The sequence below is a fragment of the Tamandua tetradactyla genome, chromosome 2, assembly GCF_023851605.1.
Source record: "Tamandua tetradactyla isolate mTamTet1 chromosome 2, mTamTet1.pri, whole genome shotgun sequence".
Lineage (NCBI taxonomy): Eukaryota > Metazoa > Chordata > Mammalia > Pilosa > Myrmecophagidae > Tamandua > Tamandua tetradactyla.
The window spans coordinates 9,351,201-9,369,501 of NC_135328.1; the positions used below are offsets into that span (position 1 = coordinate 9,351,201).

Sequence of the window (18,301 nt, forward strand, 5' to 3'; positions counted from 1 at the left end):
GTACCTTACAGTAATTTGCTATGAACCGACGAGGTAGATCATAATTCTGGGCACTCACCTGCTATTTAACTGTGAAAAAGGTAGAGAGGCAGTGTTGATCTTCTCTGTTCGTACTTGGCTTCCTGGAGAATCAGAAATTAAAGAAATACACAGAGACATGTGTGCAGAGGAAAGTAAATGGCTCTTGGCTTCTTTCTTGGAATAATACTGTGCGATAAAAAGGCATGGACTGTTAGTAATTCCACAACATAAAAAATTTCCAAATAATCAAACAAAAGGAAGTCAGATTAAAAAAAGACTTCAAATCATATTATTCCATTTAAACCACACTTGTATAAATGCAAAATGATAAATAGTTACAGCACACCGGGGGCTGCCTGCAGCTGGGATGGGGTTACATGAAGAATGGGATTACAAAGGGGCGTAGGAAACTTTTTGGAATGATAGATTTTTCATTATCTTGATTATTGTGATGGTTTGATAGGTGTAAACATGCATCAAAGCTCATCAAGTTATACTCTTTAAATGTGCACACTTTGTGGTGTCAGTTATTCTACAATAAAGCCATTTTAAAAAAGCATAAAATACATAACTTGCATTGTCTTAATGATAAAAGACTCTTTTTACCTGTCCACAATCTCCATGGGCAAACTTGAATTATGAAATAAAACTTCCTGTTTCAGGAACAAGGGTTATAGTGAACCAATTGGATTTTTACTCCTGCTGAAACAAGGCAACTCAGTAAACATTAAAAGTTAAAAGATTCTGAATCCCAAGCTGACTTTGGGCTTTGCACAAAGTGTTCTTTCCAGGAGGGTGGTAATTTACTCAGTAAAGTGTAGTTTTGTTCATTTTAATGATGCCTTTAACCTCCTTAAAAGAAATCAATGACTTTTGAGTGTGAGAAGTGAAAAGCATCGTTAACATCTGATATTGGCATAATTAAACAATCAACAGTTTTTATAAGTTTAAAAATAGCATCCCATTATTTATTATGTCAAATGTGTGTATCTTTAAGCTTTTAAAAGTATAAGTAGCTCCCACTCAGTGGTAGCATTTTAAATTCTGGGATCCTAACAAAAACCATAGATATCCAAAAGATAAAAAGGAAACTTATTATTCCTCTTCTGCCTAATTATCACAGGTCCTCAGCATACTCATAGCATTCTGGGGGACATACAGGAGAATAGGAATGTTTTAGCATTCATTCCTTACATAAATATTTCTCTCTAGAAATAAAATGGGCATGGAGCTGACAATATTGCCTTTCATTTGATGTGGCACCTGCCCTTGAGCTGATCCCCAGATGTTGGGCTGCTGGACATACAGACAACCACGAACTGTGCACCATAGGAGACAGGGGCAGGCTCTCTGAACCAGCCAAGAAGGATGGGCATCAACAGCTCCACTGAAAAGAAGTGACAGTGCATGGGGGGAAAGGAGGAGAACACTCTTGACTGGTGTGGTAATTTCCAGGCTGTATGTAACCCAGAAAGGATCGTGTTCTTTTGATCCATTCCTCTGGGGGTAGACCTATTGTGGGTAGGAACTTTTCATTAGGTTATTTCAAGTGAGATGTGATCCGCCTCATTCACGGTGGGTTTTCATTCTCTTACTGGAGTCCTTTATAAGAAGATAAGCACATACAGAAACAAAGTAATGAAATTATGAAAAACTCATAGAGAAAAGTCCCAGAGAGAAGCTAAGAGACAAGGACACACCCAGAGAAGGTTAGAGAGGAAGCCATTGAAGCCAGAATCCCAGTAGAGAAGGACCAGCAGGCACCAGCCATGTGCCTTCCCATGTGACAGAAGAGACCTGGACGCCAACAGTCTGTCATGAGAGTCCAGGTTGTGTCCTGTTGATGCCTTGAGTTGAACATTCTCATCAACTGTTAATTGTAAATTAACAAATCCCCATTGGAAAGGCCAACCCATTTCTGGTATTGCATGATGGGAGCTTTAACGAACCAATACAGCTAGGGTAAAAGTGCAGGGGGTATTAGGAACCAGTAGAGAATACCTCTGACCTAAGACATGAGGGAAAGGAGGTGTGGGGGAGATAAATTACAAAGATTAAAAGGGGCATAGTAGCAAGGAGAGAACCTTGCCTTTTGGTGAATAAGGATCTGGCACTATCTGGTCAAACCAGCGGCACTCAGCACTGCTATCTGTGTGTGCACACAGCACATGCACATACACACGTCTGTGAGGGTGTGTTTGTTTTTATATATACTGAGAGAACAGATAAACCCTTGGACACAGCCACTTCTTTCCTCTGACTAGACCAAAACTCACTATATATTCAAAAGCAAGGTCTTTGAACAAAAAGTTAGGCAATGAGAAAAAATGCCAAGGCAGAGAGGAGGTGGGCAGCAGTAAAAATGGAAGCAGATATCTCCAAGGCAAAGCATCCAGTGGGTACAAGCTGAAGGATCCGCAATTCTGTTAGGGACCCCTAAGAATGTACTAATGAATGCAGCCTGGATTATATCTGTCTTTATACAAACATAGTCATGATTTTATTGTTATTTATTTATTCATTTATTTATTTGCTTGTTTATTTATCAAGACAAAAGTGCCTTGGGCCAATGGGAGTCATAACCCAACCCTGAATGAAGGAAGAGAAGATACTGACAAGGCTTCATGTCTCATTAAATATTAAGACAGAGGAAATATGAAGTCTCAGCGATGACCCTGAGGTTTATTACTTCGACAGTGATGCTATTTTCTTGGGCCAGGATGCAGGAGTGGGGTGATAAGTAGACAAACTGTGGGGAATGCTCATAGGTTGCTGTAACCCTGCTCCCTGTGGCAGGTGCATAGCTGAGAGGGGACATGTAAGAATCAGAGAGTTTCTGCTCCAACAGGGCATGTGATGCAAGACCACCAACTGCAGAAAAGCCTTAGATGGGCCTCACCTACAGGCGAAAGTTATTCATAAACCCCACAGGAGGACTTTGTCGAGCTGATATTTTCTTCTCCATCTCCAAGGGAGAAAGTAACATCAAAAGAGAATTTGGGTTAGAAACATGAGAACGCTACCCAAAACCATATTGTAAAATATGTAGTATGCGTATACATCTGTATATGCATATGTTTATGTATTTTTATAGGCATATATGTGTGTGTATATGTATATGCATTTGTGTATGTGTATATGTATTTGTATATGTATATGTATTTGTATATGTATATGCAGGTGTAGTTGTAGCTGTATTTGTATGTGTATATGTATTTGTATATGTATATGCAGGTGTAGTTGTAGCTGTATTTGTATATGTATATGCAGGTGTAGTTGTAGCTGTATTTGTATATGTATATGTATTTGTATATGTATATGCAGGTGTAGTTGTAGCTGTATTTGTATATGTATATGTATTTGTATATGTATATGCAGTTGTAGTTGTAGCTGTATTTGTATATGTATATGTATTTGTATATGTATATGCAGTTGTAGTTGTAGCTGTATTTGTATGTGTATATGTATTTGTATATGTATATGCAGGTGTAGTTGTAGCTGTATTTGTATATGTATATGTATTTGTATATGTATATGCAGTTGTAGTTGTAGCTGTATTTGTATATGTATATGTATTTGTATATGTATATGCAGTTGTAGTTGTAGCTGTATTTGTATATGTATATGTATTTGTACATACCTTGCTTGTTCTCTTTCTCTAGTAGAACCTGACTGATTCAGGAGGTGTGGGGAAAAACTTATTGATCTTAAATATTTCTGTATTTCAACTGGATTACAGATTTTATTCCTATTGAACAGCTAAGGATTCAATGTTTTTATCTGATTATGCTGAGACAAGTATCCTTTAAGGCAATTTTCCTTTTGTTCAGTTGTTGGAATGAAGGACAATTTATTGGGCAAAAGACAGTAAGGGGAGAAACCATTTAAATTAGTACTTCAAAAATATTTTCCTGTTTTTCATTTACATAAAAATTTCCTTATTAAAGTACCTCATTTAAAAGTATTCTGTAAAATTTACCATAAAGACTTTCTATCTGTGCTCACTCTGTTTTATTCTTCAATGGCATAACCACATAACTTTTGCTAGAGTTATTAGATAATTACAATGAAACATTTGGATGTTAAATGGGTTACTTTGTAACATTAACATATTATCTCCATATTGAACCATTTGGACAATAATAGAAGATAAAACAAAATTATTGCACAATTTACATAATTCATGTAAACGTTTGATAAAGAAATAGTGAGGGCCCTGCTCTAGTTACACTAATAATTCAACGTCTGCATCTCCGTAAGGAAGAGCACTTCCAAGGGCTTTAGGGTATCATAAAAAGATAGTTCTTTTATTTCTGCAAATAATTCAAACTCCTACCTCCAATTCCAGTAATAGTAAAGTGTAATCAATGATTCTTTTCTTTTATAATTTCAGCAGTTCTCATTGCCAATTAGCCTTTGAATATATAAAGAACCCATTTATAAATACTACATTTAAATTACTTGGCAGGTGGCAATAAGTGTTAGCTCTGCATGGGCGCCAGTTGCAAGAAAGGAAAAGGAATAGTAAACAAAGGGGAATGTTTAGTTAGACATAAAAACATTTTAATAAAAGGATCAAGGCAAGTGCACTGAAATATGAAGAAATAGGAAAACTTGGCATAGGCATTTTTAGTAGGAGGTGGAGCTCTCAACTGAACAAGAAACCATAGCTATTCCATGATCCCTACAGGCCATTTAAGGACTTTAAACCATTGAGGTCTTGAGTCCTTCGGTGGGTTGGCATTTCCCATCACATTGCCAGAGTGTTGTATTTTATTGATGTTACAAGTTTAATATATTAAAGACTGCTTGTATTTCATGATGTCTTGACTAGTGAAGGTAGTTCATCATAAGACACCAATGCTCTTTGCCAGTTGTACTTTCAGCTCCTTATTTCTTTCCCTGATTTAAGTGGCAGGTTATGTAGCATCCCTTGTAGGTACAAGATAAAAGGTTAACTTTTCCAGGAAGTGCACTGAATGGTTCTGAAGTAGTTTCCTGGAACGGCCACAGATATGTTGTGCTCTTATCATTATTTATTCAAGTCCCTTATTGTTAGACATTTAATTTTTTTTTTGTCCCTCTGAACAATACCCTTTAAACCTTGTGTTTCTATATAAGTGGAAATGCTGACCCAAACTGTATGTCCATTCTGAATTTTAATGAAAATTGTAAAATTGCCCTAAAAGATGGTTGCATCATTTTCTTTCTATCAAAGATTATATGTCACTTAACCTGCATCAAACCTAGGTGTAAACAAACCTAAATCTTTACCAAATCTATAAAGGAAAAATGATTTATCATAATTGAGTTAGTTTGTATTTCATCAACTATTAGTGAGGTTGTGTACCTTTTCATATGTGCATTTCTTTGGTTTAAATATCAATTCATGCACTTTATTTATTCTTCTATTGCTTTTTTGCTTCTATTTTTAAATCATTTTTACATGTCAAGTAAATTATACCTTTCTCATTGCCTTTTAGCTTGGACCACCTTCCAACTCCATCCCAATCTAGATAAAACAAACTTACAATGAATGACTTACCTGGAACTGCCTGGCATAGTTTGGGAGAATTTTCTAAAATGTAATTTGGTCTCCCTCTTCCTGAGTATGACTATTTTCTAGATTATGATAAATATTTTCCATTCTATAATTACTGGGGAGACAGCCTCACAAAATTAAATGATTATTATTCATAATTGGTATTTTAAGCATATGTCTCATCAGTGAGTTTAGCTAAAAGAACATCTATAGAAGAAAGAGAATTATGCAGTATCTTTAATCACCCAGATCTTAGAGCTTTCTTCAGAGATATAACTAGACTAGTTGTTGGGCACTCAAAATGAATCATTCAGACTTAATCCTTTATGAGGGCTTGGAGCTTAGAGATGGCCACATCATCAAATCCAAGTACAATTACCCCAAGATTTCCTAAGGGAGGTGAGTCATTGCTCAAGTGAAGAGCCCTGTACTGATAAAACAATAAGGGCCATTCTAGTGAAACTTTAGCTTTAATGATAATACCATAAACTTTGACCAGTCGGACAACATTGACAAGGAAAAAGAAAAATATATTAGAAGGAAATTATGCAGCTAATGGGGTAATTTTACCTCAGCATATTCCTGTTATTCAGTCTTTTTATGCACCCAGACAACCCTGATACATTTTCCCAATATGGAATAAGAGCTCTTGCTATCTTGTCTCAAATGTAATACAGCATAACAGGACTCTGCTCTCCAGATGGTGCCTGCAAACTCTGCCTACTTTCTCTTTGATTGGAGGACATCCCAGGAGGAAACAAGAGACTGTGTGGTCACCTGTGTTGATGTGCCTGGAATCTAAGAAAAAGCAGATCAGTGGTCAAATGTGCCCAGGACTTTAAACACACCTTCAGGTTCTAGTCAGTAGAAATGAAAAATGGTACATGGAAATTCTATCTCATTTCTCCCAGGAAATAAATTCCCATGTTTACTCACCTTACTTAAGAGTACATGCTTACAGCATTGTAAAGAAAAGATACCATGAGCACGCTGAGGCCACCCCACTGACTCCTGCTCCCCGGCCAACAAGTGACACTTTGGTGAACGAAGAACACAGCCATGACTGCTGAGGCTAGCCCTATGGCCACACTGAATCTTATAAGTAAAACCACGAATACACTGACTTTCCTTTGTTTCATATCTACCTCGCCAATAGATGTGCCCCTTCTGAGGTCTGCTTAGGACAAGTTTTTAAAGGAATAGTCACATCCATGAATGAAATGGAGAGCAAAGTGGCAAAGAAAACCATTTATTCTCTGGAAATGGTCCATTTACTATAGAATTCACTATGCCCCGGATTCAGCATATACAATTCTACAAAAATGGCAACTCCTGTATGTACCTCTTTGTTTTTACTATTTGCCTCTTCTAGACACATTTCAGATATTTCTATTTTCCCTTGAAATTCTTTCTCTGTGAATGTCTTTCAGGCAATTGGCCAAGACTGGACCTTTGAAATTAATGAAGGCCTGTGCGACCTGGAATGTCTTGGTGAGCCACTGAGGCACAACGTGGGAGTTGAAACTTCAGCCCTGATTTCTAATCTGCATAGATTTCTGTTGCACAGGCTATTTTGAAAACCTGGATGATTCCTTTAACATACGCATCTTCTACACAGAAATTTTAATTCAATATGGTTGCATAACGTTAGGGTAACAAATCTGGAATAAATATTTCTTCTCAGTTAAGAATATGTCCTTTTTCATACACAGAGGGAAAAAAATCTAAGAAGGCTGAATTCTCCCTTTTTTAAGAGAAATCTTGATGATCTCAGAATAATGTGACTTAAATATATCAAGGTGATGGTCATCATTTTGTCCTTCTCTAAAATCCAAGGGTCAGCCTAAAAGCAGTGCTGTGTGGTCTTGCTCATCAATTTCATCTGGGTGACCCTGCTGGCCACAGACTGAACTCAACAAATATCTGTTGGCTGCTTAGTAAAGTTAAGTAGTTGCAGAATCCAAGGCTCCATCCTGAAGTTGTGGATAGGTAATAGAAGAGCAAAGGCTGGAATTGGGATCTTCTTCCTCTTTGTCAGGGGATTTGATTGTAATGATCTCCTTGCCTAGTCCGGTAGAGTAGAAACACTTGCCACAACCCAATCTTCCCAACCTATCTTTGAATCAGCACCAATGCTTATTGATTATAAGGATAGATGATCACATTGTATTGAGTCATCATTGTAATTATTTATGAAATACGTATGTTATTCCTTTTAATTTTATTTTAAGAACTGACCTCTAATGCTAACTCTAGTATTGTATTTGGAGAGTTTCTTCATTTTTTTTTTTACCTGCACTGGAACACTGGAACAAAAAAAAGTCCTTTTCAAAGTGTTTACTGAGGTTTCTGCCTCCACTAACTCCTGCCACTAACTCATAACTCATGGTTCATTCAAAGTGCAAGAAAGTGCCACAATGTTAGCTTAAGCCCTGTTCTTCCACCTGCCTTCTAAAAGACTGGAAAATGTATTGTCCTGACCAAAGTGAAACTTTTCCTTTTCCTCTCCTGATAACATTATGTCAATTGTGAAAGAAGACTCCCACCTTGAAATCTAAAACTTCGGAATTGTTGAAATAGAAATCATGCAGTCCTTTATTGTCTTTTCTTTTACACAAATAGCAAACAAACACAGTGCCTGGCATCTTGCTTTTCTCACTTAGAAATATGTTTTAAATATCATCACATTAACAATAAGCAGCTTCCCCACTTCTAGAGCTGCATAACATCCTGCTGCATGGACAGGCCATCATTTACATGGCCAGTTCTTCTTGGCGGCTGCCTCTATTTTTCCATTGCACACCACAATGCCATCCACTTTTTTCAACCTCTGCCACTTTGCACATGGTCAGTAGAGATGTAGGATGCATTCCTCAAAGTTGAAATGCTTAGCCAAAGGGTGTGTGAGCCTTTATCTAATTGCCTCCCCAGAGGTAATTACAGTTTATACACTCTTCAGGAGTGTTAGCAGGTAGCTCTCTCTCCATGCTTCACCCACTTAGTATCTATTCACTTATATAACTTCTCTATCTTTGCAAAACAGATAGGTCGGTTAGTTCACACTCTTGTAAACAAGGCTTAACATCTTTTCTTATATTTAAGCTTCATTTATTTTCCCTTATTTGTAGGAGCTCCTTATACATAAGGGAAACTAAACTTTTGTTACATGAATTCCACGTATATTCTTAATTTTTCATTTGTCTTTTGACTTTGCTTTGGTGAATTTTTATGTGTCCAGTGTTTTAAATCTGGCTTAGTTCAATTGTTCCTATTAGAATCTGCCTAAAATAGATCTACAAGGGTAAAGAGAAAAAGGGATAATTTCACAGCAGACTAGACATATAAGCCACTCTTTGGAAGATAGAATGCGAGTAAAAGAGCTGACTCCTCATCCTGCAGGGGGAACCAGCAGAAAGCAAGATGATCACAAGTCCAGCCCCAACCCAGAAATGCTCAGGAATTGGGGTCAGAAGCTACATCCAAAAGAGGAGTTGAGAAGAGTGATGGGAAGTAGGAGGGTTGATTGAAAGACTGCTTTAGGAGTTATTTATTCCCCAAAGCAATTGAGCCAGGGGGACTCTGGTGATGAGGCAAATTGAGTATAATGATATGGCATGCATTAAAAATGGGGAATACCATGTTTTATCAATGCTGAGATGTGCTTTTTTCCATCATTTCATGACTTTGAAATTGGGATTCTGTTATCATAAATGCTGTCTTAAAGTTTTAATAGTAGAATTTTCTATTTTTTGTGGTACTTAAAATAGTGGTTCCTGTTGCCATTCATGGCATCTTAGATCAGGGGCACTTTGAGAAGTGCAAGCTCCTTTGAGAATGAGCTCTCTAGCCTTCTTCTGCCCTCTGCTTCTAAAATGTTGGCAGCCAAATTTATTATCAGCTTCACACCTCCACACATGCAAGAAAAGTGATTGAATGACTCAAAAAATCCTGCAGATTAAAAAATCAGGCCTGTTTCATTATCACTGTACACTGAAATTCAGCAGTTGCAAGCCCACCTATACCCATAGAACTAACAAACAATATTTTATTGCCTTCTTTTTACATTAAAACCAATGGTTAAGAACTGCTAGAACTTGAGGAGACGCTCTTAAAAAAAAGTAGAGTTGAAATAAATAGGAAAAGAAAATGGGGAACTCAAAAAAAAAAAAAAAGCTACCAGAGAGCAAAAGAAAACTTTAAATTAATTATTATTGATATTCACCTGAAAGACAAAAGAAGCCATTGTATCCTTGCAAAAGGGAAGATAAAGACATGGGATCAGGAACCAGGATCTAAAAGAGAGAGGAAAGGGGAATATCTCCTTTGAAAGTGAAAGGATATCTCAACATTCTAGCTGTGCCTCAAACCCAGAGAACAACTAGGAAGACCAAAGAAGGAAGTAGAGACTCCGGAAGGAATGCCTCCAAGGAAAAAAAGAAAAGGTTCTGACAAACTACTTGTTGTATTTGACTCTATTTTAAGGAGTTTTACAGTTTTATCAGAGGATTTGGGAAATGTATTCATAAATGATTGATGGACACCATTATTTACTGCCATTTAACAAAGCACCCCAAAATGTAGTGGTTTAGAACAGCAATGCATTATTATCTCTAAAGGTGCTGTGAGTTGACAAGGCTCAGCTGGGTTCATATTGAGGCATCTCATGTGGTTACCATCAGATATTGGTTGAGGCTGTAGTCTTTGAAAAGTTCAATAGCTACATATCCAAGATGACTTTTCATGTACATATGTGGTACATGGCTGGTTCCCAGACCAGCCAGAAACAGGTTCAGCATCCTCTCTGTCCACAGAGCTCTCCACAAGGCTGACAGCCTCACAGCATAGCCATCTCAGGGCAGTCATGCTTCTTCAATAGTTTTAGGCTCTCACAGAACAGATGTTCAAGAGTCCCATTTTAAAGTTGCCAGGCTTCACTTTGATGACATTCTGTGGTCAAAAGTAAAGCCCGGAACCAACCCAAATTTAAGAGGAGAAGGTTACCCACGGTATGGATACCAGAAGGCCTGGTTCATTGGGGAGCATCTTTGGAGACAAGCTCCCACATTAAGCAAATACGGTAAATAATACACTACCCAAGACAAATGCAATACTGAATGAGAAAGAAAGTGTAACTATAACTTTTCATCTGAGAACAATATTTACATACTTATAATTAAACAAACGCTAAATATTGACAATGGGGAAAAATGCTAAGATTATATGGGAGGAGGGAGAGAGCATGGCCCAGACTTGGTGGTGAAAGAGACACCTAGGACCCAATTTAATGAGACACACTCACTCTCAGGGTCATGCAAGCATGGTGGAGTGGTTGTGAAGGAAAGCACTGGAGTCACTAGGGCTACACAGAAACCATTACAGTTTCGTTGGGGTAGTTGGTAGCCAGATAGAACTATGGAAGAAAGGGAGCCAAGAACCCAGCATTCAAAACTAATGAGATGTACATAACATATAAATGTAGAACCTATGCTTAGTCCAATATTCTGCACTTGAGGTTAACTGCGGCCTGCTTCTCTGGTCAAGCACAGGTGCTTCAACCAGTTCAACTTTTCAGATGAAAAGTTATATTTATACTTTCTTTCTTTACTGTACACAGGTACAGTAGCCCAAGAACTGTCCTTAAGGTGACCCCTGCCTTATTAGCATGGTAAAAGACATACCCAGAGGTGGAGACTTTCTGACATTTTTGAACGTGCAATGTATGAAATAGTATGGAGACAACATAGGATTATATAACCCTACAGACATGCTCGTTAATGAATAGTCAACAGATAATTATAGATGCAAATGATGTTAACTTTCCGTAAAAAACCTGGTCCCAAGCTACACAAGACTTTACAAGCCAAAGATAAAATAGCTTAGGGGTTCCACTTTCTGGATAAGGATCTGAGCCTTGCCTCTGGAGATGCAATTGGATCTCCTACTTACTTTGCGATTCTTCTAACAGAGTGGTCACCGTTGGTTTGCCTAAGAGGTTGGTAGCTTCTTAACCTAACAAGCACATAGCAACTGAGAGTGAGTATCTCCTTAAATTTTGTACCCTAGGAACCTAAAGTATCTCCCCTAGGCTGTGTCTTAGAGGTAAGGTAGGAGTTTTTCTCAATTTTCACCTTCCATGTAAGAAATCAGTAGACACAGAATAAATTAAAAACTCAAGAAATAGCTGATTACAATGTGTTATTTCTGAAGTAAAAAGATAAACAGCTAACTAGCGCTAAAAGTGTATTTCTGTGGGAAGTGGAAATCAGAAATGAGATAAGGAGATTATTGCTCATTATAAGCCTTGTTCCGCTGTTAACTATTAAAACCATTTTCACAAATACTCTGATAAAAATAAGAATTTACTTAAAAGAGCATTTTGGACATTAAAGAAAAGAATCTTGTATACATACATTATCTGTAGAAAAATAAATATCCTGAATATTCCAGAATAGTACTAATTTCAAATATTTGGTTTAACTTGCTTCAGAAATATTCTCTTGTGTATCAGATTGTTTCTACTTTCAGAACCTTCTTCTGAACAATGACTGAGAGAAGTGCTTAATGCCCTTCATTGTCTAAAGATACACCTCAGGAGATGGATAATAATTCACAAAACAAGTGGGTGTAAGCACAATAGGCATTTCATAAGAGCTATCAGCAGCATTTAGAAAAAAGGACAAATCATTCATGGCAAAATAAGATGATTTTGCCCCTGAATTCTAAATTAAATATGTTCTTTATAAATAACAGCTATGATGTACACACATTTATCCAAGAAAAGAAAATGACTTTTTATAAACTTGATGGAGGAATGCTCTTTACTGTGATCAGTTGCATGTCATGAATCAATTCCTAATATATAGTAAATCTACACGCAATAAAATAGAAGTTTCCTCTAATCTACTTTTGGATTTTACAACACTTTCTTGACTTGGTGAATTATACCTAAAAGACAGGTGGATGTTTTTATTATTAACGAAGTTTTTAAATGTCATCCTGGAAGAAGAGCAAATTATTTCTAGAGTTGGTATATCTCAGAAAAAAACCTTTTCCTTAGAAGAGGGTGTCAGTCATAAAGTGTACTTTATCAACAACTAAGAAAATATTGAAACTTTCTCCACTCACTGAACATAGTCATAAAAACATATTCCCACCTGAATTCTGAAAGACTTAAAGAAGGCATAGCCCAAAGGCACAAAGATTGTAATAGTCTAGTTCCATGTGTTTCTACTGTTATGAGCATTTATTTCCAGGGAGACATATAAAGAAATAGTGTAAAGGGAAGCTAAGTCTTGATCATCTGTATGATCTATGCCAAACCTTTGAGAGTCTTCCTATTCAAGAGCAATTCTGCTCAGCAAAGGGAAATTATATGCCTTTTTAGCACTCTTAATTGCTAAAAGTTATTACTGTTCTGAGCCTTGGTAAGAAAGGAACAAGCACACTCCACTCTGTCTTTTCCGTTAATGTAGCTTTAGAACCAGGACAGAGTGCAAAGTCCAAAATTCACAGCACCACCAATGAATTTCCCATTTTTTCTTTAATATCTTCTAGTGTGGATTCAAGACATCCTGAAACGCAGAAAATCCACAGATACCAATGGCAAGATGACACTGATGTTGGAATTGTCTGACAGTGACTTTAAAACAGCTATTACCAAAATGCTTTAAAAAAGTAAGGATGAACATTCTTGAAGAAAGATGTCTCAGCAAAGGAACAGTAGATATAAAGAACAAAATGGGGATTTTAGAACTGAAAAATATAGTTACCAAAATGTTAAATGTTGACTAAAAGGAGTCAATAGCAGAACAGAAATGAGACAAAAATGTTTGGGAACTCAAAAGCCAAGGACCAAAGCTCACCGGCATCCAGCCCCAGAATGACACAGACTTCTGAGAAAAAGCATTACTTAGATGATGCCTCGATTTTGGATTTCTCTTGGCCTGCAAAATGGGAAGCACAATTGTGCTTAGGGCTGTCATTATGGAATGTTTAGTGTCATTTCTTAGCCCTTATCTCTCTGAATACAATTATTTATTCAAATCAGCCTCCTCTTACTAGATTGTGAACTCTTCAAATTAAGGACAATCTTTTATTTTTCTTTGTGTCTTTGGACTGCAATTCTGTGCCTTACATTCAGAGGGTGATCAATAGAAACTGAGTGCTTACAATATTTCAATAAGGAATGGCCTCCAACAGTTCATCCTCTCCTTTAAGTGATGGATGTTGAGTTAGTGAGTACAGTGGAAGCATCATGCCATCACCACCATGCAAGGGCTCGTTTCCTGAGACAGAATAGGCTGAAATGGTCCACTAGCATCCCATCATCATTAGAGTTGTGGTTGACTGAAATGATGCTGGGTACCCAGCAGCAGAGTGCACATTTGTTAATACCGAAACATTTGAGGGTACTTGGATGTTCACTTTCTCACACAAATGGAAATGAGATTTAGAGCTTGTCACTGCGATGCAGCTGTGCTCTTTGTTCCCTTAGCTCTTTGTGGACTTTCATATTTTAAAGTCAGTCTTATTGATTTTTTTTCACTCTCCACCTGATAAATAATTCCTTAGGAAGCTAAAGACTCTACATTGTACTGCCGTAAAAATCAATCCATTTGGATCACTCAGGACCTCTCAAGTAATCAAAATACAGAATTCTCACAATTCGCATTAGCATTTTTTCTTTTCCTTAGCAATAATGAGATTATAGATATATGAAAGAACCATGCAACATGCATTTGGCCCTGGTTACAGTGTAGCAACTAAGGAATTAGAATCTTTGAAGATGGGAGCAAATATAGACAGATAGATGATTATTGAAGATAGTTGATAGGTAGATGACAGATATATATTGAAATAACAGATGGATATCAATATCAATAGATATAAAGAGATTTATAATTGTGAGAGAGAGGGATAAATGATATTCAGGTGATAGATAGATTGATTGATAATGTTCCTATCAAGTGAGTAAATTGTTTCAAAGTCTGGGAAGATAGAGAAAAAATTTTTGTCCTGAAAATAGTCTTAGAAGTACTTGTGTTGAATTTAAAATTCCTTTCACTATAGAAACAAACATTGTAACTTACTTTTTTTTATAAGCCATTAAGATCAACTTTAAAAGTCTTGTCATTCTATGCATAAAATTGATAATTATATTAAAATAGCAATGATTTAGTTTTCTAATTAATTAATTAATATAGGTGTTGTGATGGTTAGGCTCATGTGTCAACTTGGCCAGGTGATGGTGCCCAGTTGTGTGGTTAGGCAAGCACTGGCCTGACCATTATTACAAGGACATTTCATGGCTGGTGAATAAACCAGAAGGCTCATTTATTAAATCATCAGTTGATTGCATCTGTGGCTAACTACATCTACGATCAACTAAGAGAGTGTCTTCTACAATGAGAGAATCCTGTCAGTGGGATTTGATCCAATCAGTTGAAGATTTTTAAGAGAGAAGAGAGAACTTCCATTTCATCTTCAGCCAGCTAGCCTCGCCTGGAGAGTCCATTGATGATCTTCATTGGAGTTACCAACCTCATGGCCTGACCTACAGAATTTGAACTCATGCATACCAACAGTTGAGTGAGATGCTTTTGCAAGTCTCATATTTACAGATATCTCTTGTTGGTTCTGTTTCTCTAGAAGACACTGAGTAATAAAGATGTTTATAAAATTAACTTCCCATAAAAGATAAACCTTAATTATGAATATCTTTAAAGTTTCTTAACATTTTTAAAACTGTATGGAAGGTAGTTCAATCCAGCAATAGTAGACCAGTCTGGTCCACACTAAACTTCCTATTAAAAAGAACTAGAAAAACTAAACAAAATAAATTTTAAACTATCTCCTTGAAAGCATCAATGTCACATATCAGCAAGGAATGGAGCAACTGCAATTCTTTTTTTTTTTTGTATGCTATATGGCAGGAGTCACATTTTATTCTTTCTCTATGTGGGTATCCCATTATTGCAGCACTATTTGTTGAATTTTTATTTGTTTGTTTTTTCTTTCTTTCATTTTGCTTGTTTGTTTTTTGGAAGTGTGTGGGCTGGGAATTGAACCCAGGTCTCCCGCATGGCAGGCGAAAATTCTACCACTGAACTACCCTTGCACCCCTGCAACTGCAATTCTTATCCTTTGTAGTAGGTGTAAAAATTGGTTCAACCACTTGGGAAAACTGTTTTACAATATACTATGATCTAGAACCTCCAATTCTTGATACATTCCTACAGAAAGGCACATATATATCAAGAAATTTACAAGCAAATTCATAGTAACTTTATTTATAATACTCATAAACATTTCTGAAACAACCTAAAATCTCTCAGTAGTAGAACAGATAAATAAATGTTTATATACTCATAATATAGAATTTGCAAAATATGACAATGAACAAAAACGTTGATGAATTCTTCAAAATGTAACAGTATGCAAAACAAAAAAAATCATATAAATAGTTCACTTTATATGATACTCAAAAAGAGGCAAAGCTAATTTATGGTGCTAATAGTCAAAGTCATTGCTAGGTTTGGAAGAAATGTGTTGGTTTTGACAGGAAATGGACATGGCAGGGTCCATTGGAGTGTTGCTAAGGCTTATTTCTTAGGACTTGGGTGGAGACCCCCAGTTGGATTCATGTGGGTTCTCTATCCTTTTAACTAGTACACGATTCTGTGTAATCCTTCCATTTAAAAGTTTATTAGGATACCATGTGGACAAATGTAATATATCTGATTCTCTAAATTACTAAATGCATCTGATTGACAAACCAATTTTTCTGAGCACATAAATAAACCTATAAATCTAAAATTTAAAAAAAATCAAATATAAAAATACAGTAGAACAAATTCTTAATTTACAGATTTATTGAGGTATGTCTTTGAATTACAACCAAGGAATCCTTAAATTTTGTTTTGAAAGACACTTTTAAATATACTTTGTGAAATTCCACTTTCTTTGGGCAAATGGTCCATCAATAAAATCTTGGCCACCTTCCATGAGTTTCCTGTCATATTTGATTTTTAGAACAAGCTCATTTGAATGGTTTAAGACCCAGTCTTGTAGATTTCTAAGGCATCAACCTCACATTCCATCCTGAACTCTTCTCCTCCTTGCTTTTAGCTGTTGTCCTGGGATGAGTCAGCCGAGGCTTGACTTGTACCGACTTCGGTGTTTATTCTTCCAGGGTTGGGAGCTGGAAGGAGGGATTGAGCAGGAAGTGCTTTCCTCACATAACTGCACATCTGCTGATGGTATGGAGGGGTCCCTATCCCTACTTTGGTTTCATCTGGTTCCATTTAATGCAGGAAGCTTCTGCCAACATGGCAATCTGGAATGCATGGTGTTGGCAGCATCTTCTATTTCACTCCCAGGTGATGCAGCCCTATCTTTTTTGGCATGGTCAGACGCCCTCCCCAGTCATTTTCCTACTTAGGTATCTCATGTGTGTATTCAGTTGGACAAAGTTAACCTTCTGAGAATTTTTTTTTCTGTTCTCTCATGGTTTTGTAGAATTTCAATAGGAGCAGTGAGATGCTACCCCTATCTTCTTCCTCAGCACATAAGACCTCTCATCCATAGGTCATGCCTGCATCTCCACAGCCTGCAGCAACCTCTAGACAGTAAGTTGATAGCGTCTTTGTATTTATTTACATGCCCCCGAGCTTCAGGAACCACATGTCAAGGTCTCCCAAGAGCTCGATATGTTACTCCAAGTCTTGACACCGGAGAGCACCTACAGATTCTACAGCTCGGCAAGGACCCGGCTGAGGAAAGAGATGTCAATCTAGGCTTCTTGAAGGATACGCCACACCTATAAGTGATTGTCTTAGAGTTGTAACTTGACTGCAGGGAGAAGGGAGCTTCCTTTGCTACCCACTACAACATGAATAGGAACAAGAGTAGCCTACATTTCCCTCGGGGTAACACCTCCACCCCCACCACCACCCACCCCCGCCCCCACCCTCACTGTATTTTGTCTAGAAGTCAGGGATTAAGTTCTGAACTGGCATCTGCCACTAAATGATTCTACTCACTGAAGTACTTAGTGTTTTCAGCCTCAGTCTTATGCATAACTCCAAGACAACTGAATAGATCCCATAAGAAGTTATATTAATGAATTGAATTAATGATCTCAAATGTCTCAAACCAGTAATCACAAACTGAATACCAATTACACAGTTTAAATTCTAATCTCCAATAGTGAAATAATTTCAAATGACATAAGGAACTGTTAATCCCAGTGAGTATGAGATGTACTCCTAAAGCTAAGATAAAAGAGCTAATGCCATCTGTTTGAATAAGCTCATCAGCTCTATGTTTTTATGCTTCCTGGGACTTGTAAACTAAAAGACTTGCCATTTCAAATGGGTTTGAAGGATGATTTACAGTCAGAGATTTCAGACAGGGATGAGGGGCATGGAGGCTCCTCAACCTCAGTGTGATTCTTCTTGTGCTGCATGCAAATTTGCCCTTTTTTATCACTCCCTCCCTCTGCTCTATCAAAGGGAACATCCCTTCTCATGTCTTTCACTCAGGATTTAATTTCACAACCCAACACATTGTGTATCCACAGATAACTTTCCAATTTCATCTTTATCCAGTTCTTATTGCAATCTCTCTGGACTTGCATGGCCTGATTTGGATAGATAAAATTCAGCACCTCTGTCTCAGATGCAATTTTTCTGTAAGACATGATAGGATGCAATAAACCTCTTATTGCATTAACTGGTT

At 37.1% G+C, this 18,301-nt stretch overlaps 1 long non-coding RNA gene across 4 annotated transcripts in view; it reads right to left on the reverse strand.

Moving 5' to 3' along the window:
* Window positions 1-18,301, reverse strand: part of LOC143658952 (uncharacterized) — an 81,586-nt gene that overhangs the window by 41,936 nt on the left and 21,349 nt on the right. For 2 of the 4 annotated variants that reach the window (XR_013163378.1, XR_013163380.1), the window contains exons 3-4: window positions 6,134-6,361; window positions 59-122 (exon numbers count right to left, since the gene is read on the reverse strand). This is a non-coding gene — a long non-coding RNA (uncharacterized LOC143658952). The remainder of the gene's footprint in view (window positions 1-58; window positions 123-6,133; window positions 6,362-18,301) is intronic. The other 2 variants (XR_013163379.1, XR_013163381.1) reach the window with 1 other exon arrangement.